The 27,287-nt window shown below is 64.8% G+C and overlaps 1 protein-coding gene and 1 pseudogene across 1 annotated transcript in view; one reads left to right on the plus strand and one right to left on the minus strand.

The window, feature by feature from the left end:
* Positions 1-27,287, plus strand: part of lrrcc1 (leucine rich repeat and coiled-coil centrosomal protein 1) — a 185,088-nt gene that overhangs the window by 29,685 nt on the left and 128,116 nt on the right. The window lies entirely within an intron of this gene.
* LOC132209601 (RNA-binding protein 25-like) lies at positions 89-23,975 on the minus strand (annotated as a pseudogene).

Here is a 27,287-nt window from a genome sequence, read left to right on the forward strand (position 1 = left end):
GGCGCCCTCTCTGTGGCGCCCTCTCTGTCGCGCCCTCTCTGTCGCGCCCTCTCGCTCTCTGTGGCGTGCTCGCGCGCTGTCTCTCGCGTGCTCTCTCGCGTTCTCTCTCTCTCTCTCTCTCTCTGTGTCTGTCTCTCTCTCTCTCTCTCTGTCTCTCTCTCTCTCGCTCGTGCGCTCTGTGTGGCACGCTCACGCTCTCTCACTCTCCCTCTAGGGCACGCTCATGCTCTCTGTGGCGCGCTCTCTCTTGCTCGCTCTCTCTTGTTCGCTCTCTGTGGCGCGCGCTCTCTCTCTTGCTCGCTCACTCTCTGTGGCGCGCTGACTGGCGCACGCTCTCTCTGGCGCGTTCTCTCTGGCGCGTTCTCTCTGGCGCGTTCTCTCTGGCGCGTTCTCTCTGGCGCGTTCTCTCTGGCTCGCTCTCTCTTGCTCGCTTTTGTTCGCTCTCTCTTGTTTGCTCTCTGTGGCGCGCAGACTGTCTGTCGAGCGCTGTCTGTGGTGCGCTCGCTGTCTGTCGAGCGCTCTCTGTCGAGCGCTCTCTGTGGCGCGCTCTCTGTGGCGCGCTCTCGCTCGCTCGCTCTCTGTGGCGTGCTCTCTCTCGCTCGCTCTCTTTGGCGCGCTAGCTCTCTCTCGCTCGCTCTCTGTGGCGCGTTCGCTCTGTCTCTTGCTCGCTCTCTGTGGCGCGCTCTCTGTGGCGCGCTGTGGCGCGCTCTCGCTTGCTCACTCTCTGTGGCGGGCTCTCTGTGGCGGGCTCTCTCGCGCTCGCTCTTGCGCGCTCTCGCTTGCTCGCTGGCTGTGGCGCGCTCTCGCTTGCTCGCTCTCTCGCTCGCTCTCTGTGGCGCGCTCTCTCTCGCTCGCTCTCTGTGGCGCGTCTCTGTGGCGCGGTGTCTGTCATGCGCTCTCTCGCTCGTTCTCGCTGTCTGTGGCGCGCTCTCGCTCGCGCGCTTCTCTCGTTCGCTCTCTTTTGCGCTCGCTCTCTGGCGCGCTCTCTTTCGCGCGCATTCTCTGGCGCGCTCTCTCGCTCGCTCTCTTTCGCGCGCGCTCTCTGTGGCGCGCTAGCTCTCTCTCGCTCGCTCTTTGTGGCGCGCTCTCGCTCGCTCGCTCTCTGTGGCGCGCTCGCTCTGTCTCTTGCTCGCTTTCTGTCGCGCGCTTTCTGTCGCGCGCTCTCTGTCGCGCGCTCTCTGTCGCGCGCTTTCTGTCGCGCGCTCTCTGTCGCGCGCTCTCTGTCGCGCGCTCTCTGTCGCGCGCTCTCTGTCGCGCCCTCTCTGTCGCGCCCTCTCTGTCGCGCGCTCTCTGTCGCGCGCTCTCTGTCGCGCGCTCTCTGTCGCGCCCTCTCTGTCGCGCGCTCTCTGTCGCGCGCTCTCTGTCGCGCGCTCTCTGTCGCGCGCTCTCTGTCGCGCCCTCTCTGTCGCGCCCTCTCTGTCGCGCGCTCTCTGTCGCGCGCTCTCTGTCGCGCGCTCTCTGTCGCGCGCTCTCTGTCGCGCCCTCTCTGTCGCGCCCTCTCTGTCGCGCCCTCTCTGTCGCGCCCTCTCTGTCGCGCCCTCTCGCTCTCTGTGGCGCGCTCACTCTGTCTCTCGCTCGCTCTCTGTGGCGCGCTCACTCTGTCTCTCGCTCGCTTTCTGTGGCGCGCTCTCTGTGGCGCGCTCTCTGTGGCGCGCTCTCTGTGGCGCGCTCTCTCGCGCTCGTGCTCTCTGTGGCGCGCTCTCTCGCGCTCGTGCTCTCTGTGGCGCGCTCTCTCGCGCTCGTGCTCTCTCGCGCTCGCTCTCGCTCGTGCTCTCTCTCGCTCGCTGTCTGTGGCGTGCTAGCTCTCTCTCGCTCGCTCGCTCTCTGTGGCGCGTTCGCTCTGTCGCTCGCTGTCTGGCGCGCTCTATGTGGCGCGCTCTCGCTCGCTCGCTCTCTGTGGCGCGTTCGCTCTGTGGCGCGTTCGCTCTGTGGCGCGCTCTCGCTGGCTGTGGCACGCTCTCGCTTGCTCGCTCTCTGGCGCGCTCTCGCTGGCTGTGGCACGCTCTCGCTTGCTCGCTCTCTGTGGCGCGCTCTCTCGCGCTCGCTCTCTGTGGCGCGCTCTCGCTCGCTCGCTCTCTGTGGCGCGCTCTCTCTTGCTCGCTCTCTTTCACGCGCGCTCTCTGTGGCGGGCTAGCTCTCTCTCGCTCGCTCTTTTTGGCGCGCTCTCGCGCGCTCGCTCTGTCTCTTGCGCGCTCTCTGTCGCGCGCTCTCTGTCGCGCGCTCTCTGTCGCGCGCTCTCTGTCGCGCGCTCTCTGTCGCGCGCTCTCTGTCGCGCGCTCTCTGTCGCGCCCTCTCTGTCGCGCCCTCTCTGTCGCGCCCTCTCTGTCGCGCCCTCTCTGTCGCGCCCTCTCTGTCGCGCCCTCTCGCTCTCTGTGGCGCGCTCACTCTGTCTCTCGCTCGCTCTCTGTGGCGCGCTCTCTGTGGCGCGCTCTCTCGCGCTCGTGCTCTCTGTGGCGCGCTCGCTCTCTGTGGCGCGCTCTCGCTCGTGCTCTCTCTCGCTCGCTGTCTGTGGCGTGCTAGCTCTCTCTCGCTCGCTCGCTCTCTGTGGCGCGTTCGCTCTGTCGCTCGCTCTCTGGCGCGCTCTATGTGGCGCGCTCTCGCTCGCTCGCTCTCTGTGGCGCGTTCGCTCTGTGGCGCGTTCGCTCTGTGGCGCGCTCTCTGTGGCGCGCTCTCGCTGGCTGTGGCACGCTCTCGCTTGCTCGCTCTCTGGCGCGCTCTCGCTGGCTGTGGCACGCTCTCGCTTGCTCGCTCTCTGTGGCGCGCTCTCTCGCGCTCGCTCTCTGTGGCGCGCTCTCGCTCGCTCGCTCTCTGTGGCGCGCTCTCTCTTGCTCGCTCTCTTTCACGCGCGCTCTCTGTGGCGGGCTAGCTCTCTCGCTCGCTCTTTTTGGCGCGCTCTCGCGCGCTCGCTCTGTCTCTTGCGCCCTCTCTGTCGCGCCCTCTCTGTCGCGCCCTCTCTGTCGCGCCCTCTCTGTCGCGCCCTCTCTGTCGCGCCCTCTCTGTCGCGCCCTCTCTGTGGCGCCCTCTCTGTGGCGCGATCTCTCTCGCTCGCACGCTCTCCCTCGCTCGCTGTCTTTGGCGCGCTAGCTCTCTCTCGCTCGCTCTCTGTGGCGCGTACGCTCTGTCTCTCGCTCGCTCTCTGTGGCGCGTTCGCTCTGTCTCTCGCTCGCTCTCTGTGGCGCGTGCTCGCTCGCGCGCTCTCTGTGGCGCGCTCTCTGTGGCGCCCTCTCTGTGGCGCCCTCTCTGTGGCGCCCTCTCTGTGGCGCCCTCTCTGTGGCGCGCTCTCTGTGGCGCGCTCTCTGTGGCGCGCTCTCTGTGGCGCCCTCTCTGTGGCGCCCTCTCTGTGGCGCGCTCTCTGTGGCGCGCTCTCTGTGGCGCGCTCTCTGTGGCGCCCTCTCTGTGGCGCCCTCTCTGTGGCGCCCTCTCTGTGGCGCCCTCTCTGTGGCGCCCTCTCGGTGGCGCCCTCTCGGTGGCGCCCTCTCTCGCGCTCGCTCTCTCGCGCTCGCTCTCTCGCGCTCGCTCTCTCGCGCTCGCTCTCTCGCGCTCGCTCTCTCGCGCTCGCTCTCTGTGGCGCGCTCTCTCGCGCTCGCTCTCTGTGGCGGGCTGTCTGTGGTGCACTCTCGCTCGCCCTCTCTTGCTCGCTCTCTTTCGCGCGCGCTCTCTGTGGCGGGCTAGCTCTCTCTCGCTCGCTCTTTTTGGCGCGCTCTCGCGCGCTCGCTCTGTCTCTTGCTCGCTCTCTGTCGCGCGATCTCTCTCGCTCGCTCTCTTTGGCGCGCTAGCTCTCTCTCGCTCGCTCTCTGTGGCGCGTTCGCTCTGTCTCTCGCTCGCTCTCTGTGGCGCGGTGTCTGTCATGCGCTCTATCGCTCGTTCTCGCTGTCTGTGGCGCGCTCTCGCTCGCGCGCTTCTCTCGCTCGCTCTCTTTTGCGCTCGCTCTCTGGCGCGCTCTCTTTCGCGCGCATTCTCTGGCGCGCTCTCGCTTGCGCGCTCTCTCTCGTTCGCTCTCTCGCGCTCGCTCTCTGTGGCGCGTGCTCGCTCTCTCGCTGGCTGTGGCGCGCTCTCGCTTGCTCGCTCTCTGTGGCGCGTCTCTGTGGCGTGGTGTCTGTCATGCGCTCTCTCGCTCGTGCTCGCTGTCTGTGGCGCGCACTCGCTCGCGCGCTTCTCTCGCTCGCTCTCTTTTGAGCTCGCTCTCTGGCGCGCTCTCTTTCGCGCGCTCTCTTTCGCGCGCTCTCTGTGGCGCGCTCTCTGTGGCGCGCTCTCTGTGGCGCGCTCTCTGTGGCGCGCTCTCTGTGGCGCGCTCTCGCTCTGTCTCTCGCTCGCTCTCTGTGGCGCGGTGTCTGTCATGCGCTCTATCGCTCGTTCTCGCTGTCTGTGGCGCGCTCTCGCTCGCGCGCTTCTCTCGCTCGCTCTCTTTTGCGCTCGCTCTCTGGCGCGCTCTCTTTCGCGCGCATTCTCTGGCGCGCTCTCGCTTGCGCGCTCTCGTTCGCTCTCTCGCGCTCGCTCTCTGTGGCGCGTGCTCGCTCTCTCGCTGGCTGTGGCGCGCTCTCGCTTGCTCGCTCTCTGTGGCGCGTCTCTGTGGCGTGGTGTCTGTCATGCGCTCTCTCGCTCGTGCTCGCTGTCTGTGGCGCGCACCTCGCTCGCGCGCTTCTCTCGCTCGCTCTCTTTTGAGCTCGCTCTCTGGCGCGCTCTCTTTCGCGCGCTCTCTTTCGCGCGCTCTCTGTGGCGCGCTCTCTGTGGCGCGCTCTCTGTGGCGCGCTCTCTGTGGCGCGCTCTCTGTGGCGCGCTCTCGCTCTGTCTCTCGCTCGCTCTCTTTCGCGCGCGCTCTCTGGCGCGCTAGCTCTCTCTCGCTCGCTCTTTGTGGCGCGCTCTCGCTCGCTCGCTCTCTGTGGCGCGCTCGCTCTGTCTCTTGCTCGCTCTCTGTCGCGCGCTCGCGCGCTGTCTCTCGCGTGCTCTCACGCGTTCTCTCTCTCTCTCTCTCTCTCGCTCGTGCGCTCTGTGTGGCGCGCTCACGCTCTTTCACTCGCCCTCTGGGGCACGCTCACGCTCTCTGTGGCGCGCGCTCTCTCTCTTGCTCGCTCACTCTCTGTGGCGCGCTGTCTGGCGCTCGCTCTCTCTTGCTCGCTCTCTCTTGCTCGCTCTCTCTTGTTTGCTCTCTGTGGCGCGCTCGCTGTCTGTCGAGCGCTCTCTGTGGCGCGCTCTCGCTCGCTCTCTGTGGCGCGCTCGCTGTCTGTGGCGCGCTCTCGCTCGCGCTCTCTGTGGCGCGCTCTCGCTTGCTCACTCTCTGTGGCGCGCTCTCTCTCGCTCGCACGCTCTCTCGCTCGCTCTCTGTGGCGCACTCTCTGTGGCGCGCTGTCTGTCGTGCGCTCTCGCTCGTGCTCGCTCTCTGTGGCGCGATCTCGCTCGCGCGCTCTCTCTCGCTCGCTTTCTCTCTCTCGCTCGCTCGCTCTCTGTGGCGCGCTAGCTCTCGCTCGCTGTCTGTGGCGCGTTCGCTCTGTCGCTCGCTCTCTGTGATGTGCTCTTGCTCGCTCGCTGTCTGTGGCGTGCTCGCTCTGTCTGTCGCGCGCTCTCTGTCGCGCGCTCTCTGTCGCGCCCTCTCTGTCGCGCCCTCTCTGTCGCGCCCTCTCTGTCGCGCCCTCTCTGTCGCGCCCTCTCTGTCGCGCCCTCTCTGTCGCGCCCTCTCTGTCGCGCCCTCTCTGTCGCGCCCTCTCTGTCGCGCCCTCTCGCTCTCTGTGGCGCGCTCACTCTGTCTCTCGCTCGCTCTCTGTGGCGCGCTCTCTGTGGCGCGCTCTCTCGCGCTCGTGCTCTCTGTGGCGCGCTCGCTCTCTGTGGCGCGCTCTCGCTCGTGCTCTCTCTCGCTCGCTGTCTGTGGCGTGCTAGCTCTCTCTCGCTCGCTCGCTCTCTGTGGCGCGTTCGCTCTGTCGCTCGCTCTCTGGCGCGCTCTATGTGGCGCGCTATCGCTCGCTCGCTCTCTGTGGCGCGTTCGCTCTGTGGCGCGTTCGCTCTGTGGCGCGTTCGCTCTGTGGCGCGTTCGCTCTGTGGCGCGCTCTCTGTGGCGCGCTCTCGCTGGCTGTGGCACGCTCTCGCTTGCTCGCTCTCTGGCGCGCTCTCGCTGGCTGTGGCACGCTCTCGCTTGCTCGCTCTCTGTGGCGCGCTCTCTCGCGCTCGCTCTCTGTGGCGCGCTCTCGCTCGCTCGCTCTCTGTGGCGCGCTCTCTCTTGCTCGCTCTCTTTCACGCGCGCTCTCTGTGGCGGGCTAGCTCTCTCGCTCGCTCTTTTTGGCGCGCTCTCGCGCGCTCGCTCTGTCTCTTGCGCCCTCTCTGTGGCGCGCTCTCTGTGGCGCCCTCTCTGTGGCGCCCTCTCTGTGGCGCCCTCTCTGTGGCGCCCTCTCTGTGGCGCCCTCTCTGTGGCGCCCTCTCTGTGGCGCCCTCTCTGTGGCGCCCTCTCTCTCGCGCTCGCTCTCTGTGGCGGGCTGTCTGTGGTGCACTCTCGCTCGCCCTCTCTTGCTCGCTCTCTTTCGCGCGCGCTCTCTGTGGCGGGCTAGCTCTCTCTCGCTCGCTCTTTTTGGCGCGCTCTCGCGCGCTCGCTCTGTCTCTTGCTCGCTCTCTGTCGCGCGATCTCTCTCGCTCGCTCTCTTTGGCGCGCTAGCTCTCTCTCGCTCGCTCTCTGTGGCGCGTTCGCTCTGTCTCTCGCTCGCTCTCTGTGGCGCGGTGTCTGTCATGCGCTCTATCGCTCGTTCTCGCTGTCTGTGGCGCGCTCTCGCTCGCGCGCTTCTCTCGCTCGCTCTCTTTTGCGCTCGCTCTCTGGCGCGCTCTCTTTCGCGCGCATTCTCTGGCGCGCTCTCGCTTGCGCGCTCTCTCTCGTTCGCTCTCTCGCGCTCGCTCTCTGTGGCGCGTGCTCGCTCTCTCGCTGGCTGTGGCGCGCTCTCGCTTGCTCGCTCTCTGTGGCGCGTCTCTGTGGCGTGGTGTCTGTCATGCGCTCTCTCGCTCGTGCTCGCTGTCTGTGGCGCGCACTCGCTCGCGCGCTTCTCTCGCTCGCTCTCTTTTGAGCTCGCTCTCTGGCGCGCTCTCTTTCGCGCGCTCTCTTTCGCGCGCTCTCTTTCGCGCGCTCTCTGTGGCGCGCTCTCTGTGGCGCGCTCTCTGTGGCGCGCTCTCTGTGGCGCGCTCTCGCTCTGTCTCTCGCTCGCTCTCTTTCGCGCGCGCTCTCTGGCGCGCTAGCTCTCTCTCGCTCGCTCTTTGTGGCGCGCTCTCGCTCGCTCGCTCTCTGTGGCGCGCTCGCTCTGTCTCTTGCTCGCTCTCTGTCGCGCGCTCGCGCGCTGTCTCTCGCGTGCTCTCACGCGTTCTCTCTCTCTCTCTCTCTCGCTCGTGCGCTCTGTGTGGCGCGCTCACGCTCTCTCACTCGCCCTCTGGGGCACGCTCACGCTCTCTGTGGCGCGCGCTCTCTCTCTTGCTCGCTCACTCTCTGTGGCGCGCTGTCTGGCGCTCGCTCTCTCTTGCTCGCTCTCTCTTGCTCGCTCTCTCTTGCTCGCTCTCTCTTGCTCGCTCTCTCTTGTTTGCTCTCTGTGGCGCGCTCGCTGTCTGTCGAGCGCTCTCTGTGGCGCGCTCTCGCTCGCTCTCTGTGGCGCGCTCGCTGTCTGTGGCGCGCTCTCGCTCGCGCTCTCTGTGGCGCGCTCTCGCTTGCTCGCTCTCTGTGGCGCGCTCTCTCTCGCTCGCACACTCTCTCGCTCGCTCTCTGTGGCGCACTCTCTGTGGCGCGCTGTCTGTCGTGCGCTCTCGCTCGTGCTCGCTCTCTGTGGCGCGATCTCGCTCGCGCGCTCTCTCTCGCTCGCTTTCTCTCTCTCGCTCGCTCGCTCTCTGTGGCGCGCTAGCTCTCGCTCGCTGTCTGTGGCGCGTTCGCTCTGTCGCTCGCTCTCTGTGATGTGCTCTTGCTCGCTCGCTGTCTGTGGCGTGCTCGCTCTGTCTGTGGCGCGCTGTCTGTGGCGCGCTGTCTGTCGTGCGCTCTCTCGTTCGTGCTCGCTCTCTGTGGCGCGATCTCGCCCGTGCGCGCTCTCTCGCTCGCGTGCTGTCTTTCGCGCGCGCTCTCTGTGGCGCGCTCTCGCTCTCTGTGGCGCGCTTTGCTCATGCTCTCTCTCGCTCGTGCACTCTCTCGCTCGCTCTCTTTCACGCTCGCTCTCTGTGGCGCGCTCGCTCTCTCGCTCTCTCGCGCTCGCTCTCTCGCGCTCGCTCTCTCGCGCTCGCTCTCTCGCTCTCTCACGCTCGCTGTCTGTGGCGCGGTCTCGCTCGCTCGCTCTGTGGCGCGCTCGCTCGCTCGCTCTCTCGCGCTCACTCTCTCACGCTCGCTCTCTGTGGCTCGCGCGCTCTCTGTGGCGTGCTCTCTGTGGCGTGCTCTCTGTGGCGTGCTCTCTGTGGTGCGCTCTCTGTGGTGCGCTCTCTGTGGTGCGCTCTCTGTGGCGCGCTCTCTGTGGCGCGCTCTCTGCGGCGCGCTCTCTGTGGCACACGCTCGCTCTCTGTGGCGCGCTCTCGCTTGCTCGCTCTCTGTGGCGCGCTCTCGCTGGATGTGGCACGCTCTCGCTTGCTCGCTCTCTGTGGCGCGCGCGCTCTCTGTGGCGGGCTCGCTCTCTCGCGCTCGCTCTCTGTGGCGCACGCTCGCTCTCTGTGGCGCGCTCACTCTGTCTCTCGCTCGCTCTCTGTGGCGCGCTCACTCTGTCTCTCGCTCGCTCTCTGTGGCGCGCTCACTCTGTCTCTCGCTCGCTCTCTGTGGCGCGCTCTCTGTGGCGCGCTCTCTGTGGCGCGCTCTCTGTGGCGCGCTCTCTGTGGCGCGCTCTCTGTGGCGCGCTCTCTGTGGCGCGCTCTCTCGCGCTCGTGCTCTCTGTGGCGCGCTCTCTCGCGCTCGCTCTCTGTGGCGCGCTCTCGCTCGTGCTCTCTCTCGCTCGCTGTCTGTGGCGTGCTAACTCTCTCTCGCTCGCTCGCTCTCTGTGGCGCGTTCGCTCTGTGGCGCGCTCTCTGTGGCGCGCTCTCTGTGGCGCGCTCTCTGTGGCGCGCTCTCTGTGGCGCGCTCTCTGTGGCGCGCTCTCGCTGGCTGTGGCACGCTCTCGCTTGCTCGCTCTCTGTGGCGCGCTCTCTCGCGCTCGCTCGCTCTCTGTGGCGCGCTCTCTCGCGCTCGCTCGCTCTCTGTGGCGCGCTCTCTCGCGCTCGCTCTCTTTCACGCGCGCTCTCTGTGGCGGGCTAGCTCTCTCTCGTTCGCTCTTTTTGGCGCGCTCTCGCGCGCTCGCTCTGTCTCTTGCACGCTCTCTGTCGCGCGCTCTCTGTCGCGCGCTCTCTGTCGCGCGCTCTCTGTCGCGCGCTCTCTGTCGCGCGCTCTCTGTCGCGCGCTCTCTGTCGCGCGCTCTCTGTGGCGCGATCTCTGTGGCGCGATCTCTCTCGCTCGCACGCTCTCTCTCGCTCGCTGTCTTTGGCGCGCTAGCTCTCTCTCGCTCGCTCTCTGTGGCGCGTTCGCTCTGTCTCTCGCTCGCTCTCTGTGGCGCGTGCTCGCTCGCGCGCTCTCTGTGGCGCCCTCTCTGTGGCGCCCTCTCTGTGGCGCCCTCTCTGTGGCGCCCTCTCTGTGGCGCCCTCTCTGTGGCGCCCTCTCTGTGGCGCCCTCTCTGTGGCGCCCTCTCTGTGGCGCGCTCTCTGTGGCGCCCTCTCTGTGGCGCCCTCTCTGTGGCGCCCTCTCTGTGGCGCCCTCTCTGTGGCGCCCTCTCTGTCGCGCCCTCTCTGTCGCGCCCTCTCTGTCGCGCCCTCTCGCTCTCTGTGGCGTGCTCGCGCGCTGTCTCTCGCGTGCTCTCTCGCGTTCTCTCTCTCTCTCTCTCTCTCTCTCTCTCTGTGTCTGTCTCTCTCTCTCTCTCTCTGTCTCTCTCTCGCTCGTGCGCTCTGTGTGGCACGCTCACGCTCTCTCACTCTCCCTCTAGGGCACGCTCATGCTCTCTGTGGCGCGCTCTCTCTTGCTCGCTCTCTCTTGTTCGCTCTCTGTGGTGCGCGCTCTCTCTCTTGCTCGCTCACTCTCTGTGGCGCGCTGACTGGCGCACGCTCTCTCTGGCGCGTTCTCTCTCTGGCGCGCTCTCTCTTGCTCGCTCTCTCTGGCGCGTTCTCTCTGGCGCGTTCTCTCTGGCGCGTTCTCTCTGGCTCGCTCTCTCTTGCTCGCTTTTGTTCGCTCTCTCTTGTTTGCTCTCTGTGGCGCGCAGACTGTCTGTCGAGCGCTGTCTGTGGTGCGCTCGCTGTCTGTCGAGCGCTCTCTGTCGAGCGCTCTCTGTCGAGCGCTCTCTGTCGAGCGCTCTCTGTCGAGCGCTCTCTGTCGAGCGCTCTCTGTGGCGCGCTCTCTGTGGCGCGCTCTCGCTCGCTCGCTCTCTGTGGCGTGCTCTCTCTTGCTCGCTCTCTTTCGCGCGCGCTCTCTGTGGCGGGCTAGCTCTCTCTCGCTCGCTCTCTTTGGCGCGCTAGCTCTCTCTCGCTCGCTCTCTGCGGCGCGTTCGCTCTGTCTCTCGCTCGCTCTCTGTGGCGCGCTCTCTGTGGCGCGCTCTCTGTGGCGCACTCTCTGTGGCGCGCTGTGGCGCGCTCTCGCTTGCTCACTCTCTGTGGCGGGCTGTCTGTGGCGGGCTGTCTGTGGCGGGCTCTCTGTGGCGGGCTCTCTGTGGCGGGCTCTCTGTGGCGGGCTCTCTGTGGCGCGCTCTCTCGCGCTCGCTCTCGCGCGCTCGCTCTTGCGCGCTCTCGCTTGCTCGCTGGCTGTGGCGCGCTCTCGCTTGCTCGCTCTCTCGCTCGCTCTCTGTGGCGCGTCTCTGTGGCGCGGTGTCTGTCATGCGCTCTCTCGCTCGTTCTCGCTGTCTGTGGCGCGCTCTCGCTCGCGCGCTTCTCTCGTTCGCTCTCTTTTGCGCTCGCTCTCTGGCGCGCTCTCTTTCGCGCGCATTCTCTGGCGCGCTCTCGCTTGCGCGCGCTCTCTCGCTCGCTCTCTTTCGCGCGCGCTCTCTGTGGCGCGCTAGCTCTCTCTCGCTCGCTCTTTGTGGCGCGCTCTCGCTCGCTCGCTCTCTGTGGCGCGCTCGCTCTGTCTCTTGCTCGCTTTCTGTCGCGCGCTTTCTGTCGCGCGCTCTCTGTCGCGCGCTCTCTGTCGCGCGCTCTCTGTCGCGCGCTCTCTGTCGCGCGCTTTCTGTCGCGCGCTGTCTGTCGCGCGCTGTCTGTCGCGCGCTTTCTGTCGCGCGCTTTCTGTCGCGCGCTTTCTGTCGCGCGCTTTCTGTCGCGCGCTTTCTGTCGCGCGCTTTCTGTCGCGCGCTTTCTGTCGCGCGCTTTCTGTCGCGCGCTCTCTGTCGCGCGCTCTCTGTCGCGCGCTCTCTGTCGCGCGCTCTCTGTCGCGCGCTCTCTGTCGCGCGCTCTCTGTCGCGCGCTCTCGCTCTCTGTGGCGCGCTCACTCTGTCTCTCGCTCGCTCTCTGTGGCGCGCTCTCTGTGGCGCGCTCTCTGTGGTGCGCTCTCTGTGGTGCGCTCTCTGTGGCGCGCTCTCTGTGGCGCGCTCTCTGTGGCGCGCTCTCTCGCGCTCGTGCTCTCTGTGGCGCGCTCTCTCGCGCTCGCTCTCTCGCGCTCGCTCTCTGTGGCGCGCTCTCGCTCGTGCTCTCTCTCGCTCGCTGTCTGTGGCGTGCTAGCTCTCTCTCGCTCGCTCGCTCTCTGTGGCGCGTTCGCTCTGTCGCTCGCTATGTGGCGCGCTCTCGCTCGCTCGCTCTCTGTGGCGCGTTCGCTCTGTGGCGCGTTCGCTCTGTGGCGCGCTCTCGCTGGCTGTGGCACGCTCTCACTTGCTCGCTCTCTGGCGCGCTCTCGCTGGCTGTGGCACGCTCTCGCTTGCTCGCTCTCTGTGGCGCGCTCTCTCGCGCTCGCTCTCTGTGGCGCGCTCTCGCTCGCTCGCTCTCTGTGGCGTGCTCTCTCTTGCTCGCTCTCTTTCACGCGCGCTCTCTGTGGCGGGCTAGCTCTCTCTCGCTCGCTCTTTTTGGCGCGCTCTCGCGCGCTCGCTCTGTCTCTTGCGCGCTCTCTGTCGCGCGCTCTCTGTCGCGCGCTCTCTGTCGCGCCCTCTCTGTCGCGCCCTCTCTGTCGCGCGCTCTCTGTCGCGCCCTCTCTGTCGCGCCCTCTCTGTCGCGCCCTCTCTGTCGCGCCCTCTCTGTCGCGCCCTCTCTGTCGCGCCCTCTCTGTCGCGCCCTCTCTGTCGCGCCCTCTCTGTCGCGCCCTCTCTGTCGCGCCTTCTCTGTGGCGCGATCTCTCTCGCTCGCACGCTCTCCCTCGCTCGCTGTCTTTGGCGCGCTAGCTCTCTCTCGCTCGCTCTCTGTGGCGCGTACGCTCTGTCTCTCGCTCGCTCTCTGTGGCGCGTTCGCTCTGTCTCTCGCTCGCTCTCTGTGGCGCGTGCTCGCTCGCGCGCTCTCTGTGGCGCCCTCTCTGTGGCGCCCTCTCTGTGGCGCGCTCTCTGTGGCGCGCTCTCTGTGGCGCGCTCTCTGTGGCGCGCTCTCTGTGGCGCCCTCTCTGTGGCGCGCTCTCTGTGGCGCGCTCTCTGTGGCGCGCTCTCTGTGGCGCGCTCTCTGTGGCGCGCTCTCTGTGGCGCCCTCTCTGTGGCGCCCTCTCTGTGGCGCCCTCTCTGTGGCGCCCTCTCTGTGGCGCCCTCTCTGTGGCGCGCTCTCTGTGGCGCGCTCGCTCTCTCGCGCTCGCTCTCTCGCGCTCGCTCTCTGTGGCGCGCTCTCTCACGCTCGCTCCCTTTCGCGCGCGCTCTCTGTGGCGGGCTGTCTGTGGTGCACTCTCGCTCGCCCTCTCTTGCTCGCTCTCTTTCGCGCGCGCTCTCTGTGGCGGGCTAGCTCTCTCTCGCTCGCTCTTTTTGGCGCGCTCTCGCGCGCTCGCTCTGTCTCTTGCTCGCTCTCTGTCGCGCGATCTCTCTCGCTCGCTCTCTTTGGCGCGCTAGCTCTCTCTCGCTCGCTCTCTGTGGCGCGTTCGCTCTGTCTCTCGCTCGCTCTCTGTGGCGCGGTGTCTGTCATGCGCTCTATCGCTCGTTCTCGCTGTCTGTGGCGCGCTCTCGCTCGCGCGCTTCTCTCGCTCGCTCTCTTTTGCGCTCGCTCTCTGGCGCGCTCTCTTTCGCGCGCATTCTCTGGCGCGCTCTCGCTTGCGCGCTCTCTCTCGTTCGCTCTCTCGCGCTCGCTCTCTGTGGCGCGTGCTCGCTCGCTCGCTCTCTGGCGCGCTCTCGCTGGCTGTGGCGCGCTCTCGCTTGCTCGCTCTCTGTGGCGCGTCTGTGGCGTGGTGTCTGTCATGCGCTCTCTCGCTCGTGCTCGCTGTCTGTGGCGCGCACTCGCTCGCGCGCTTCTCTCGCTCGCTCTCTTTTGAGCTCGCTCTCTGGCGCGCTCTCTTTCGCGCGCTCTCTGTGGCGCGCTCTCTGTGGCGCGCTCTCGCTCTGTCTCTCGCTCGCTCTCTTTCGCGCGCGCTCTCTGGCGCGCTAGCTCTCTCTCGCTCGCTCTTTGTGGCGCGCTCTCGCTCGCTCGCTCTCTGTCGCGCGCTCGCGCGCTGTCTCTCGCGTGCTCTCACGCGTTCTCTCTCTCTCTCTCTCTCTCGCTCGTGCGCTCTGTGTGGCGCGCTCACGCTCTCTCACTCGCCCTCTGAGGCACGCTCACGCTCTCTGTGGCGCGCGCTCTCTCTCTTGCTCGCTCACTCTCTGTGGCGCGCTGTCTGGCGCTCGCTCTCTCTTGCTCGCTCTCTCTTGCTCGCTCTCTCTTGCTCGCTCTCTCTTGTTTGCTCTCTGGCGCGCTCGCTGTCTGTCGAGCGCTCTCTGTGGCGCGCTCTCGCTCGCTCTCTGTGGCGCGCTCTCGCTTGCTCGCTCTCTGTGGCGCGTCTCTGTGGCGTGGTGTCTGTCATGCGCTCTCTCGCTCGTGCTCGCTGTCTGTGGCGCGCACTCGCTCGCGCGCTTCTCTCGCTCGCTCTCTTTTGAGCTCGCTCTCTGGCGCGCTCTCTTTCGCGCGCTCTCTGTGGCGCGCTCTCTGTGGCGCGCTCTCTGTGGCGCGCTCTCTGTGGCGCGCTCTCGCTCTGTCTCTCGCTCGCTCTCTTTCGCGCGCGCTCTCTGGCGCGCTAGCTCTCTCTCGCTCGCTCTTTGTGGCGCGCTCTCGCTCGCTCGCTCTCTGTCGCGCGCTCGCGCGCTGTCTCTCGCGTGCTCTCACGCGTTCTCTCTCTCTCTCTCTCTCGCTCGTGCGCTCTGTGTGGCGCGCTCACGCTCTCTCACTCGCCCTCTGGGGCACGCTCACGCTCTCTGTGGCGCGCGCTCTCTCTCTTGCTCGCTCACTCTCTGTGGCGCGCTGTCTGGCGCTCGCTCTCTCTTGCTCGCTCTCTCTTGCTCGCTCTCTCTTGTTTGCTCTCTGTGGCGCGCTCGCTGTCTGTCGAGCGCTCTCTGTGGCGCGCTCTCGCTCGCTCTCTGTGGCGCGCTCGCTGTCTGTGGCGCGCTCTCGCTCGCGCTCTCTGTGGCGCGCTCTCGCTTGCTCGCTCTCTGTGGCGCGCTCTCTCTCGCTCGCACGCTCTCTCGCTCGCTCTCTGTGGCGCACTCTCTGTGGCGCGCTGTCTGTCGTGCGCTCTCGCTCGTGCTCGCTCTCTGTGGCGCGATCTCGCTCGCGCGCTCTCTCTCGCTCGCTTTCTCTCTCTCGCTCGCTCGCTCTCTGTGGCGCGCTAGCTCTCGCTCGCTGTCTGTGGCGCGTTCGCTCTGTCGCTTGCTCTCTGTGATGTGCTCTTGCTCGCTCGCTGTCTGTGGCGCGCTCGCTCTGTCTGTGGCGCGCTGTCTGTGGCGCGCTGTCTGTGGCGCGCTGTCTGTGGCGCGCTGTCTGTCGTGCGCTCTCTCGTTCGTGCTCGCTCTCTGTGGCGCGATCTCGCCCGTGCGCTGTCTCTCGCTCGCGTGCTGTCTTTCGCGCGCGCTCTCTGTGGCGCGCTCTCGCTCTCTGTGGCGCGCTTTGCTCATGCTCTCTCTCGCTCGTGCACTCTCTCGCTCGCTCTCTTTCGCGCTCGCTCTCTGTGGCGCGCTCGCTCTCTCGCTCTCTCGCGCTCGCTCTCTCGCTCTCTCACGCTCGCTGTCTGTGGCGCGGTCTCGCTCGCTCGCTCTGTGGCGCGCTCTCTCGCGCTCACTCTCTCACGCTCGCTCTCTGTGGCTCGCGCGCTCTCTGTGGCGTGCTCTCTGTGGCGTGCTCTCTGTGGCGTGCTCTCTGTGGCGCGCTCTCTGTGGCGCGCTCTCTGTGGCACACGCTCGCTCTCTGTGGCGCGCTCTCGCTTGCTCGCTCTCTGTGGCGCGCTCTCGCTGGATGTGGCACGCTCTCGCTTGCTCGCTCTCTGTGGCGCGCGCGCTCTCTGTGGCGGGCTCGCTCTCTCACGCTCGCTCTCAGTGGCGCACGCTCGCTCTCTGTGGCGCGCTCACTCTGTCTCTCGCTCGCTCTCTGTGGCGCGCTCACTCTGTCTCTCGCTCGCTCTCTGTGGCGCGCTCTCTCGCGCTCGTGCTCTCTGTGGCGCGCTCTCTCGCGCTCGCTCTCTGTGGCGCGCTCTCGCTCGTGCTCTCTCTCGCTCGCTGTCTGTGGCGTGCTAGCTCTCTCTCGCTCGCTCGCTCTCTGTGGCGCGTTCGCTCTGTCGCTCGCTCTCTGGCGCGCTCTATGTGGCGCGCTCTCGCTCGCTCGCTCTCTGTGGCGCGTTCGCTCTGTGGCGCGCTCTCTGTGGCGCGCTCGCTCTCTGTGGCGCGCTCTCTGTGGCGCGCTCGCTCTCTGTGGCGCGCTCTCTGTGGCGCGCTCTCGCTGGCTGTGGCACGCTCTCGCTTGCTCGCTCTCTGGCGCGCTCTCGCTGGCTGTGGCACGCTCTCGCTTGCTCGCTCTCTGTGGCGCGCTCTCGCTCGTGCTCTCTCTCGCTCGCTGTCTGTGGCGTGCTAGCTCTCTCTCGCTCGCTCGCTCTCTGTGGCGCGTTCGCTCTGTCGCTCGCTCTCTGGCGCGCTCTATGTGGCGCGCTCTCGCTCGCTCGCTCTCTGTGGCGCGTTCGCTCTGTGGCGCGCTCGCTCTCTGTGGCGCGCTCTCTGTGGCGCGCTCTCTGTGGCGCGCTCTCTGTGGCGCGCTCTCGCTGGCTGTGGCACGCTCTCGCTTGCTCGATCTCTGGCGCGCTCTCGCTGGCTGTGGCACGCTCTCGCTTGCTCGCTCTCTGTGGCGCGCTCTCGCTCGCTCGCTCTCTGTGGCGCGCTCTCTCTTGCTCGCTCTCTTTCACGCGCGCTCTCTGTGGCGGGCTAGCTCTCTCTCGTTCGCTCTTTTTGGCGCGCTCTCGCGCGCTCGCTCTGTCTCTTGCGCGCTCTCTGTCGCGCGCTCTCTGTCGCGCCCTCTCTGTCGCGCCCTCTCTGTCGCGCCCTCTCTGTCGCGCCCTCTCTGTCGCGCCCTCTCTGTCGCGCCCTCTCTGTGGCGCGATCTCTCTCGCTCGCACGCTCTCTCTCGCTCGCTGTCTTTGGCGCGCTAGCTCTCTCTCGCTCGCTCTCTGTGGCGCGTACGCTCTGTCTCTCGCTCGCTCTCTGTGGCGCGTTCGCTCTGTCTCTCGCTCGCTCTCTGTGGCGCGTGCTCGCTGGCGCGCTCTCTGTGGCGCGCTCTCTGTGGCGCGCTCTCTGTGGCGCGCTCTCTGTGGCGCGCTCTCTGTGGCGCGCTCTCTGTGGCGCCCTCTCTGTGGCGCCCTCTCTGTGGCGCCCTCTCTGTGGCGCCCTCTCTGTCGCGCCCTCTCTGTCGCGCCCTCTCTGTCGCGCCCTCTCTGTCGCGCCCTCTCGCTCTCTGTGGCGTGCTCGCGCGCTGTCTCTCGCGTGCTCTCTCGCGTTCTCTCTCTCTCTCTCTATCTCTCTCTCTCTCTCTGTGTCTGTCTCTCTCTCTCTCTCTCTGTCTCTCTCTCTCTCGCTCGTGCGCTCTGTGTGGCACGCTCACGCTCTCTCACTCTCCCTCTAGGGCACGCTCATGCTCTCTGTGGCGCGCTCTCTCTTGCTCGCTCTCTGTGGCGCGCGCTCTCTCTCTTGCTCGCTCACTCTCTGTGGCGCGCTGACTGGCGCACGCTCTCTCTGGCGCGTTCTCTCTCTGGCGCGTTCTCTCTTGCTCGCTCTCTCTGGCGCCTTCTCTCTGGCGCGTTCTCTCTTGCTCGCTCTCTCTTGCTCGCTCTTGTTCGCTCTCTCTTGTTTGCTCTCTGTGGCGCGCAGACTGTCTGTCGAGCGCTGTCTGTGGCGCGCTCGCTGTCTGTCGAGCGCTGTCTGTGGTGCGCTCGCTGTCTGTCGAGCGCTCTCTGTGGCGCGCTCTGGCTCGCTCGCTCTCTGTGGCGCGCTCTCTCTTGCTCGCTCTCTTTCGCGCGCGCTCTCTGTGGCAGGCTAGCTCTCTCTCGCTCGCTCTCTTTGGCGCGCTAGCTCTCTCTCGCTCGCTCTCTGTGGCGCGTTCGCTCTGTCTCTCGCTCGCTCTCTGTGGCGCGCTCTCTGTGGCGCGCTCTCTGTGGCGCGCTCTCTGTGGCGCGCTCTCTGTGGCGCGCTCTCTGTGGCGCGCTCTCTGTGGCGCGCTCTCGCTGGCTGTGGCGCGCTCTCGCTTGCTCACTCTCTGTGGCGGGCTCTCTGTGGCGGGCTCTCTGTGGCGCGCTCTCTGTGGCGCGCTCTCTGTGGCGGGCTCTCTGTGGCGCGCTCTCTGTGGCGCGCTCTCTGTGGCTCGCTCTCTCGCTTGCTCGCTGGCTGTGGCGCGCTCTCGCTTGCTCGCTCTCTCGCTCGCTCTCTGTGGCGCGCTCTCTCTCGCTCGCTCTCTGTGGCGCGTCTCTGTGGCGCGGTGACTGTCATGCGCTCTCTCGCTCGTTCTCGCTGTCTGTGGCGCGCTCTCGCTCGCGCGCTTCTCTCGTTCGCTCTCTTTTGCGCTCGCTCTCTGGCACGCTCTCTTTCGCGCGCATTCTCTGGCGCGCTCTCGCTTGCGCGCGCTCTCTCGCTCGCTCTCTTTCGTGCGCGCTCTCTGTGGCGCGCTAGCTCTCTCTCGCTCGCTCTCTGTGGCGCGCTCTCGCTGGCTGTGGCACGCTCTCGCTTGCTCGATCTCTGGCGCGCTCTCGCTGGCTGTGGCACGCTCTCGCTTGCTCGCTCTCTGTGGCGCGCTCTCGCTCGCTCGCTCTCTGTGGCGCGCTCTCTCTTGCTCGCTCTCTTTCACGCGCGCTCTCTGTGGCGGGCTAGCTCTCTCTCGTTCGCTCTTTTTGGCGCGCTCGCTCTGTCTCTTGCGCGCTCTCGCGCGCTCGCTCTGTCTCTTGCGCGCTCTCTGTCGCGCGCTCTCTGTCGCGCGCTCTCTGTCGCGCGCTCTCTGTCGCGCGCTCTCTGTCGCGCCCTCTCTGTCGCGCCCTCTCTGTCGCGCCCTCTCTGTCGCGCCCTCTCTGTGGCGCGATCTCTCTCGCTCGCACGCTCTCTCTCGCTCGCTGTCGTTGGCGCGCTAGCTCTCTCTCGCTCGCTCTCTGTGGCGCGTACGCTCTGTCTCTCGCTCGCTGTCTGTGGCGCGTTCGCTCTGTCTCTCGCTCGCTCTCTGTGGCGCGTGCTCGCTGGCGCGCTCTCTGTGGCGCGCTCTCTGTGGCGCGCTCTCTGTGGCGCGCTCTCTGTGGCGCGCTCTCTGTGGCGCGCTCTCTGTGGCGCGCTCTCTGTGGCGCGCTCTCTGTGGCGCGCTCTCTGTGGCGCCCTCTCTGTGGCGCCCTCTCTGTGGCGCCCTCTCTGTCGTGCCCTCTCTGTCGCGCCCTCTCTGTCGCGCCCTCTCGCTCTCTGTGGCGTGCTCGCGCGCTGTCTCTCGCGTGCTCTCTCGCGTTCTCTCTCTCTCTCTCTATCTCTCTCTCTCTCTCTGTGTCTGTCTCTCTCTCTCTCTCTGTCTCTCTCTCTCTCGCTCGTGCGCTCTGTGTGGCACGCTCACGCTCTCTCACTCTCCCTCTAGGGCACGCTCATGCTCTCTGTGGCGCGCTCTCTCTCTTGCTCGCTCACTCTCTGTGGCGCGCTGACTGGCGCACACTCTCTCTGGCGCGTTCTCTCTCTGGCGCGTTCTCTCTTGCTCGCTCTCTCTGGCGCGTTCTCTCTGGCGCGTTCTCTCTGGCGCGTTCTCTCTGGCGCGTTCTCTCTTGCTCGCTCTCTCTTGCTCGCTCTTGTTCGCTCTCTCTTGTTTGCTCTCTGTGGCGCGCAGACTGTCTGTCGAGCGCTGTCTGTGGCGCGCTCGCTGTCTGTCGAGCGCTGTCTGTGGTGCGCTCGCTGTCTGTCGAGCGCTCTCTGTGGCGCGCTCTCGCTCGCTCGCTCTCTGTGGCGCGCTCTCTCTTGCTCGCTCTCTTTCGCGCGCGCTCTCTGTGGCGGGCTAGCTCTCTCTCGCTCGCTCTCTTTGGCGCGCTAGCTCTCTCTCGCTCGCTCTCTGTGGCGCGTTCGCTCTGTCTCTCGCTCGCTCTCTGTGGCGCGCTCTCTGTGGCGCGCTCTCTGTGGCGCGCTCTCTGTGGCGCGCTCTCTGTGGCGCGCTCTCTGTGGCGCGCTCTCGCTGGCTGTGGCGCGCTCTCGCTTGCTCACTCTCTGTGGCGGGCTCTCTGTGGCGGGCTCTCTGTGGCGGGCTCTCTGTGGCGGGCTCTCTGTGGCGGGCTCTCTGTGGCGCGCTCTCTGTGGCGCGCTCTCTGTGGCGCGCTCTCTGGCTTGCTCGCTGGCTGTGGCGCGCTCTCGCTTGCTCGCTCTCTCGCTCGCTCTCTGTGGCGCGCTCTCTCTCGCTCGCTCTCTGTGGCGCGTCTCTGTGGCGCGGTGACTGTCATGCGCTCTCTCGCTCGTTCTCGCTGTCTGTGGCGCGCTCTCGCTCGCGCGCTTCTCTCGTTCGCTCTCTTTTGCGCTCGCTCTGTCTCTTGCTCGCTTTCTGTCGCGCGCTTTCTGTCGCGCGCTCTCTGTCGCGCGCTCTCTGTCGCGCGCTCTCTGTCGCGCGCTCTCTGTCGCGCCCTCTCTGTCGCGCCCTCTCTGTCGCGCCCTCTCTGTCGCGCCCTCTCGCTCTCTGTGGCGCGCTCACTCTGTCTCTCGCTCGCTCTCTGTGGCGCGCTCACTCTGTCTCTCGCTCGCTCTCTGTGGCGCGCTCTCTGTGGCGCGCTCTCTGTGGCGCGCTCTCTGTGGCGCGCTCTCTGTGGCGCGCTCGTGCTCTCTCGCGCTCGCTCTCTGTGGCGCGCTCTCGCTCGTGCTCTCTCTCGCTCGCTGTCTGTGGCGTGCTAGCTCTCTCTCGCTCGCTCTCTGTGGCGCGTTCGCTCTGTCGCTCGCTCTCTGGCGCGCTCTCGCTCGCTCGCTCTCTGTGGCGCGCTCTCTGTGGCGCGCTCGCTCTCTGTGGCGCGCTCTCTGTGGCGCGCTCTCGCTGGCTGTGGCACGCTCTCGCTTGCTCGCTCTCTGGCGCGCTCTCGCTGGCTGTGGCACGCTCTCGCTTGCTCGCTCTCTGTGGCGCGCTCTCTCGCGCTCGCTCTCTGTGGCGCGCTCTCGCTCGCTCGCTCTCTGTGGCGCGCTCTCTCTTGCTCGCTCTCTTTCACGCGCGCTCTCTGTGGCGGGCTAGCTCTCTCTCGCTCGCTCTTTTTGGCGCGCTCTCGCGCGCTCGCTCTGTCTCTTGCGCGCTCTCTGTGGCGCCCTCTCTGTGGCGCCCTCTCTGTGGCGCCCTCTCTGTGGCGCCCTCTCTGTGGCGCGATCTCTCTCGCTCGCACGCTCTCTCTCGCTCGCTGTCTTTGGCGCGCTAGCTCTCTCTCGCTCGCTCTCTGTGGCGCGTACGCTCTGTCTCTCGCTCGCTCTCTGTGGCGCGTTCGCTCTTTCTCTCGCTCGCTCTCTGTGGCGCGTGCTCGCTCGCGCGCTCTCTGCGGCGCGCTCTCTGCGGCGCCCTCTCTGTGGCGCCCTCTCTGCGGCGCGCTCTCTGCGGCGCGCTCTCTGCGGCGCGCTCTCTGCGGCGCGCTCTCTGCGGCGCGCTCTCTGCGGCGCGCTCTCTGCGGCGCGCTCTCTGCGGCGCGCTCTCTGCGGCGCGCTCTCTGCGGCGCCCTCTCTGCGGCGCCCTCTCTGTCGCGCCCTCTCTGTCGCGCCCTCTCTGTCGCGCCCTCTCGCTCTCTGTGGCGTGCTCGCGCGCTGTCTCTCGCGTGCTCTCTCGCGTTCTCTCTCTCTCTCTCTCTCTCTCTCTGTGTCTGTCTCTCTCTCTCTCTGTCTCTCTGTCTCTCTCTCTCTCTCTCTCTCGCTCGTGCGCTCTGTGTGGCACGCTCACGCTCTCTCACTCTCCCTCTAGGGCACGCTCATGCTCTCTGTGGCGCGCTCTCTCTTGCTCGCTCTCTCTTGTTCGCTCTCTGTGGCGCGCGCTCTCTCTCTTGCTCGCTCACTCTCTGTGGCGCGCTGACTGGCGCACGCTCTCTCTGGCGCGTTCTCTCTGGCGCGTTCTCTCTGGCGCGTTCTCTCTTGCTCGCTCTTGTTCGCTCTCTCTTGTTTGCTCTCTGTGGCGCGCAGACTGTCTGTCGAGCGCTGTCTGTGGCGCGCTCGCTGTCTGTCGAGCGCTGTCTGTGGCGCGCTCGCTGTCTGTCGAGCGCTGTCTGTGGCGCGCTCGCTGTCTGTCGAGCGCTGTCTGTGGCGCGCTCGCTGTCTGTCGAGCGCTGTCTGTGGCGCGCTCGCTGTCTGTCGAGCGCTGTCTGTGGTGCGCTCGCTGTCTGTCGAGCGCTCTCTGTGGCGCGCTGTCTGTGGCGCGCTCTCGCTCGCTCGCTCTCTGTGGCGCGCTCTCTCTTGCTCGCTCTCTTTCGCGCGCGCTCTCTGTGGCGGGCTAGCTCTCTCTCGCTCGCTCTCTTTGGCGCGCTAGCTCTCTCTCGCTCGCTCTCTGTGGCGCGTTCGCTCTGTCTCTCGCTCGCTCTCTGTGGCGCGCTCTCTGTGGCGCGCTCTCTGTGGCGCGCTCTCGCTAGCTGTGGCGCGCTCTCGCTCACTCTCTGTGGCGGGCTCTCTGTGGCGCGTTCTCTGTGGCGCGCTCTCTCGCGCTCGCTCTCGCGCGCTCTCGCTTGCTCGCTGGCTGTGGCGCGCTCTCGCTTGCTCACTCTCTCGCTCGCTCTCTGTGGCGCGCTCTCTCTCGCTCGCTCTCTGTGGCGCGGTGTCTGTCATGCGCTCTCTCGCTCGTTCTCGCTGTCTGTGGCGCGCTCTCGCTCGCGCGCTTCTCTCGTTCGCTCTCTTTTGCGCTCGCTCTCTGGCGCGCTCTCTTTCGCGCGCATTCTCTGGCGCGCTCTCGCTTGCGCGCGCTCTCTCGCTCGCTCTCTTTCGTGCGCGCTCTCTGTGGCGCGCTAGCTCTCTCTCGCTCGCTCTTTGTGGCGCGCTCTCGCTCGCTCGCTCTCTGTGGCGCGCTCGCTCTGTCTCTTGCTCGCTTTCTGTCGCGCGCTCTCTGTCGCGCGCTCTCTGTCGCGCGCTCTCTGTCGCGCGCTCTCTGTCGCGCGCTCTCTGTCGCTCTGTGGCGCGCTCTCGCTGGCTCTCTGGCGCGCTCTCACTGGCTGTGGCACGCTCTCGCTTGCTTGCTCTCTGTGGCGCGCGCGCTCTCTGTGGCGTGCTCTCTCGCGCTCGCTCTCTCGCGCTCGCTCTCTGTGGCGTGCTCGCTGTCTGTGGCGCGCTCTCGCTCTCGCTTGCGCGCTCTCTGTGGCACGCTGTTTGTCGCGCGTCTCTGTGGCGCGCTCTCGCTCGCTCTCTCGCGCGCGCCCACGCTCGCTCGCTCTCTGTGGCGCGCGCCTTCTCGCTTGCTCGCTCTCTGTGGCGCGCTCTCTCTCGCGTGCCCTCTCTCGTACGCTCTCTCTGTGGCGCGCGCTTTCTCGCTCGCTCGCTCGCTCTCTGTGGCGCGTGCTCGCTCACTCGCTCTCTGTGGTGCGTTCTGTGTGGCGCGCTCTCTCTCTCTCTCTCGCTCGCGCTCTCTGTGGCGCACTCTCGCTCGCGCTCTGTGTAGCGCGCTCTCGCTCACGCTCGCGCTCGCGCTCTGTGGCGCGTGCTCGCTCGCTCGCTCTCTGTGGCGCGCTCTCGCTGGCTGTGGTGCGCTCTCGCTTGCTCGCTCTCTGTGGCGCGCTCGCTCGCTCTCTGTGGCGCGCTCTCTCGCGCTCGCTCTCGCTCGCTCGCTCTCTGTGGCGCGCTCTCGCTTGCTCGCTCTCTGTGGCGCGCTCGCTTGCTCGCTCTCTCGCTCGCTCTCTGTGGCGCGCTTTCTCTCGCTCGCTGTCTGTGGCGCGCTCGTTCTCTGTGGTGCATCTCTCTGGCGCGTTGTCTGTCATGCGCTCTCTCGCTCGTGCTCGCTCTCTGTGGCGCACTCTCGCTCGCACGCTTCTCTCGCTCACTCTCTTTCGCGCTCGCTCTCTGTGGCGCGCTCTCTTTCACGCTCGCTCTCTGTGGCGCGCTCTCTGGCGCGCTCTCTGTTGCGCGCTAGCTCTGTCTCTTGCTTGCTCTCTGTGGCCCGCTCTCTGTGGTGCGTGCTCGCTCGTCGCTCACTGTCAGTGGCGTGCTCTGTGTGGCGCGCTCTCTCTGGCTGTGGCGCGCTCTCGCTTGCTCGCTCTCCGTGGCGCGCTCGCTCTCTGTGGCGCGGTGTCTGTCGTGCGCTCTCTCGCTCGTGCTCGCTCTCTGTGGCGCACTCTCGCTCGCACGCTTCTCTCGCTCGCTCTCTTTCGCGCTCGCTCTCTGTGGCGCGCTCTCTTTCACGCTCGCTCTCTGTGGCGCGCTAGCTCTGTCTCTTGCTTGCTCTCTGTGGCCCGCTCTCTGTGGTGCGTGCTCGCTCGTCGCTCACTGTCTGTGGCGTGCTCTGTGTGGCGCGCTCTCTCTGGCTGTGGCGCGCTCTCGCTTGCTCGCTCTCCGTGGCGCGCTCGCTCTCTGTGGCGCGGTGTCTGTCGTGCGCTCTCTCGCTCGTGCTCGCTCTCGCTCGCACGCTCTCTCTCCTCGCACTCTTTCGCGCTCGCTCTCTGTGGCGCGCTCTCTCTCGCTCGCTCTCTTTCGCACGTGCTCTCTGTGGCGCGCTAGCTCTCTCGCTCACTCTCTGTGGCGCGCTCTCTCTCGCTCGCTCTCTGTGGCGCGCTCGCTCTGTCTCTCGCTCGCTCTCTGTGGCACGCTCTCGCTCGCTCGCTCTCTGTGGCGCGCGCGCTCTGTGGCGCGCTGTCTCTATCGCACGCTCTCGCTGTCGCATGCTCCTTGTGGCGCGCTCTCGCTTGCTCTCTGTGACGCGCTCTCTCTCGCTCGCTCGCTGTCTGTGGCACGATCTCTGTGGCGCGCTAGCTCTCTCGCTCTCTGTGGCGCGCTCTCTCTTTCGCGCGCTCTCTCTCTCTGTGGTGCGCTCTCTGTGGCGCGCTCTCGCTCGCTCGCTCTCTGTGCCGCGCTGTCTGTCGCTCGCTCTCTGTCGCGCGCTTTTGCTCCCTCTCTGTGGCGCGCTGTCGCTCGCACGTTCTCTGTGGCCCGTTCTCTGTGGTGTGCTCTCGCTCGCTCGCTCTCTGTGGCGCGCTTGCTCTGTCTCTCGCTCTCTGTGGCGCGCTCTCTCTCGCTCGCTCTCTGTGGCGCGCTCGCTCTGTCTCTCGCTCGCTCGCTGTCTGTGGCGCGATCTCTGGCGCGCTAGCTCTCTCGCGCTCGTTCTTGCTCGCTCGCTCTCTTTCACGCGCTCTCTCTTTCGCGCGCTCTCTCTCTCTGGTGCGCTCTCTGTGGCGCGCTCTCGCTCGCTCGCTCTAGGTGGCGCACTGTCTGTCGCTCGCTCTCTGTCGCGCGCTGTTGCTCCCTCTCTGTGGCGCGCTGTCGCTCGCTCGTTCTCTGTGACCCGCTCTCTGTGGCCCGCTCTCTGTGGCGCGCTCTCGCTCGCTCGCTCTCTGTGGCCCGCTCTCTCTGTTGCGCGCTCTCGCTGTCGCATGCTCCTTGTGGCGCGCTCTCGCTGTCGCGCGCTCTCGCTCGCTCTCTGTGGCGCTCTCTCGCTCTCTCTCGCCTGCTCTCTGTCGCGCGCTTGGTCTCGCTCGCTCGCTCTCTGTGGCGCGCTCTCGCTGGCTCTCTGTCACGCTCTCGCTGTCGCGCGCTCTCGCTGTGGCGCGCGCTCTCTGTCGCGCCCTCTCTCTGTCGTGCGTTCTTGCTGTCGCACGTTCTCTGGCGCGCTCTCGCTATCGCGCGCTCTCGCTCGCTCTCTGCGCGCTCTCTGTCGCTTGTCCCGTTCTATGTCGCCCGCGCGTTCGCAACCTACATCTAGGATGACACGTTGGCCTGTTTAAACTTGATCAAAATTTCGTGAATCTAACATTAATGTTGCCTTTTCTGGCTACACAGCTCCCAGCTAAGTTCACATTACTTGTCATTAATTATATTAAACATCTTGAAAAGCAGTTCATTGATCTTTCAGTATTTCTCTTAGCGTTGACCTTTTACACCTTTTGATACTTTCAAATATCTCTTACATACATCATCTTTTCCCACCAAGGCTTCAGAGATCCCCAGTGCTTGCCTTCCTTGAAATCTGTTTTTTTTTGTCTTCACTGAAAATAGTATCTGAGAAAATACTTGTCCTTCAAAACTGGTGTAAACCATGCCCATGCCTACTTCTAACTTTAACTATTATCTACTATTTCCAAACTGTTTGTTTTCTAAAATTAGACTTTTTGAATTTGTGCTGCGTTATCTTGAATCTAATTAATGTGTTCTTTAACTTGGATTGCTTCTTACTGTTACTTTGCTGCTATTACAACACCTGTGTCTGCCATCTCATTTGTTAGCTAAAGACCAGAATACATAACAGTAGGAAACGTCTACCCTTGCACTGCAAAATAGATCACAAATAGCTCTTGTTACAGGCAGGAGTAAGAGATGATGGGAATCTTGCCTCTGTTTCCAATTTCTTGGTCAACCAGAGACATCACTTTCTCATCACTTACAACACATACAAATGACAGGTTCTCTCATAGCTTTCAAAAAAGAATATTTGCAGCTACACTCATGCATACAGACACAGACACATACTCAGAAAAAAATGCCATTACTAAATTTGGTATGTAGTTTGGTCCTACAGTTTCAAGAGTTCTCCATGAAACTATTTTCTCGAGATGAGGTCTTGAAACCTCAGACGCCTGTGATTCTATTCTGTTCCATAAAGAATAGAATTTAAGAAGACAAATTTCTTGTGGTTTGTTAGTTGCAATGGCAGATTTCTGTTGCTTCATTTCAGTGAAGTGCATTTCTGATCTCTTAACGAGAACCTGTTTCAACTCCCTCACACAAATGCCAGCCCAAATTCTCTGCCTATTGATAGCATTTAGATAAAGTATTGTTCTTTTCCTAGTCAAGAACTTTAATTTCTGACGTTACAAAAGTGTGCTTTATTAAATGTCCTTGCTTAGTTTTCATCATATGACAAGTCTGTCTGTCCAATATGCTCACAAATGGCTTTAATAACTATGCCATTTTCAAGTTGCGAGATCTGAGTTTTACCCTTTTTAGTACAATTATGATAGAATTTTTATTCAAACTCATTTTCTGGTAGTCCGCTCTGAGGCTGCAAGCAGTATTGTTAAAATGGTTTGTTTAAGTATTGGAGAAGGGCAGCTAAATCACACGATAGATCTGTTGAATTTTACTGACTTATCAAAGATATGCCGTGAAAATTTGCATTTTAATGACTTCCCTTTACCTGGTATTTCTTCAAAATTGTCCTGATTGCCTTAAGTCAAAAATGAGCTTTTTTTTAAAACGTGATACAGAAGAAAAATTCTTAAGCTGGGTTTTCAATTGACTCTCTTTCCCCAGTTCCCTTCCCTTCCTATTCCACATCCTGTAACATTTCCATTATTTGCTGATCAGTGTCTATGCTTTTTCTCATTTCCATGTTTGTCACGTACTCTCGTGTTTTTTTTAATGAAGCCGACTATAAGACCATAAGATGTAGGAGCAGTATTAGGCTATTTGGCCCAATGAATCTGATCTGCCATTCGATCGTGGCTGAAATGTTTCTCAACTCCATTCTCCTGCCTTCTGCCCATGACCGTTAGTGCCCATGCCAATCAAGAACCTAGCTAACTAGAATGCAATCTGGAAATATGCCCCATGACTTTTGTGGTAATGAATTCCACATGTTAACCACCCTCTAGCTCAAGACATTCCTCCCCCTCCCCCACCCAGTGTTTCCTACAAGTGAAATCATCTTCTCTGGGCCCAATCTATCCAAAAATCTCAGTACTGTGTAAGTTTCAATCACATCCTACCTTCAATCGTCTAAACTCTATTGCATAAAGATGGAGAGTACTCACTGCTCTTCATATGACAAGCCCTTCATCTCCACAATCGTTCTTGTAAACCTCCACTGGAGACCGACCA

The sequence above is a fragment of the Stegostoma tigrinum genome, chromosome 5 (assembly GCF_030684315.1).
Source record: "Stegostoma tigrinum isolate sSteTig4 chromosome 5, sSteTig4.hap1, whole genome shotgun sequence".
Lineage (NCBI taxonomy): Eukaryota > Metazoa > Chordata > Chondrichthyes > Orectolobiformes > Stegostomatidae > Stegostoma > Stegostoma tigrinum.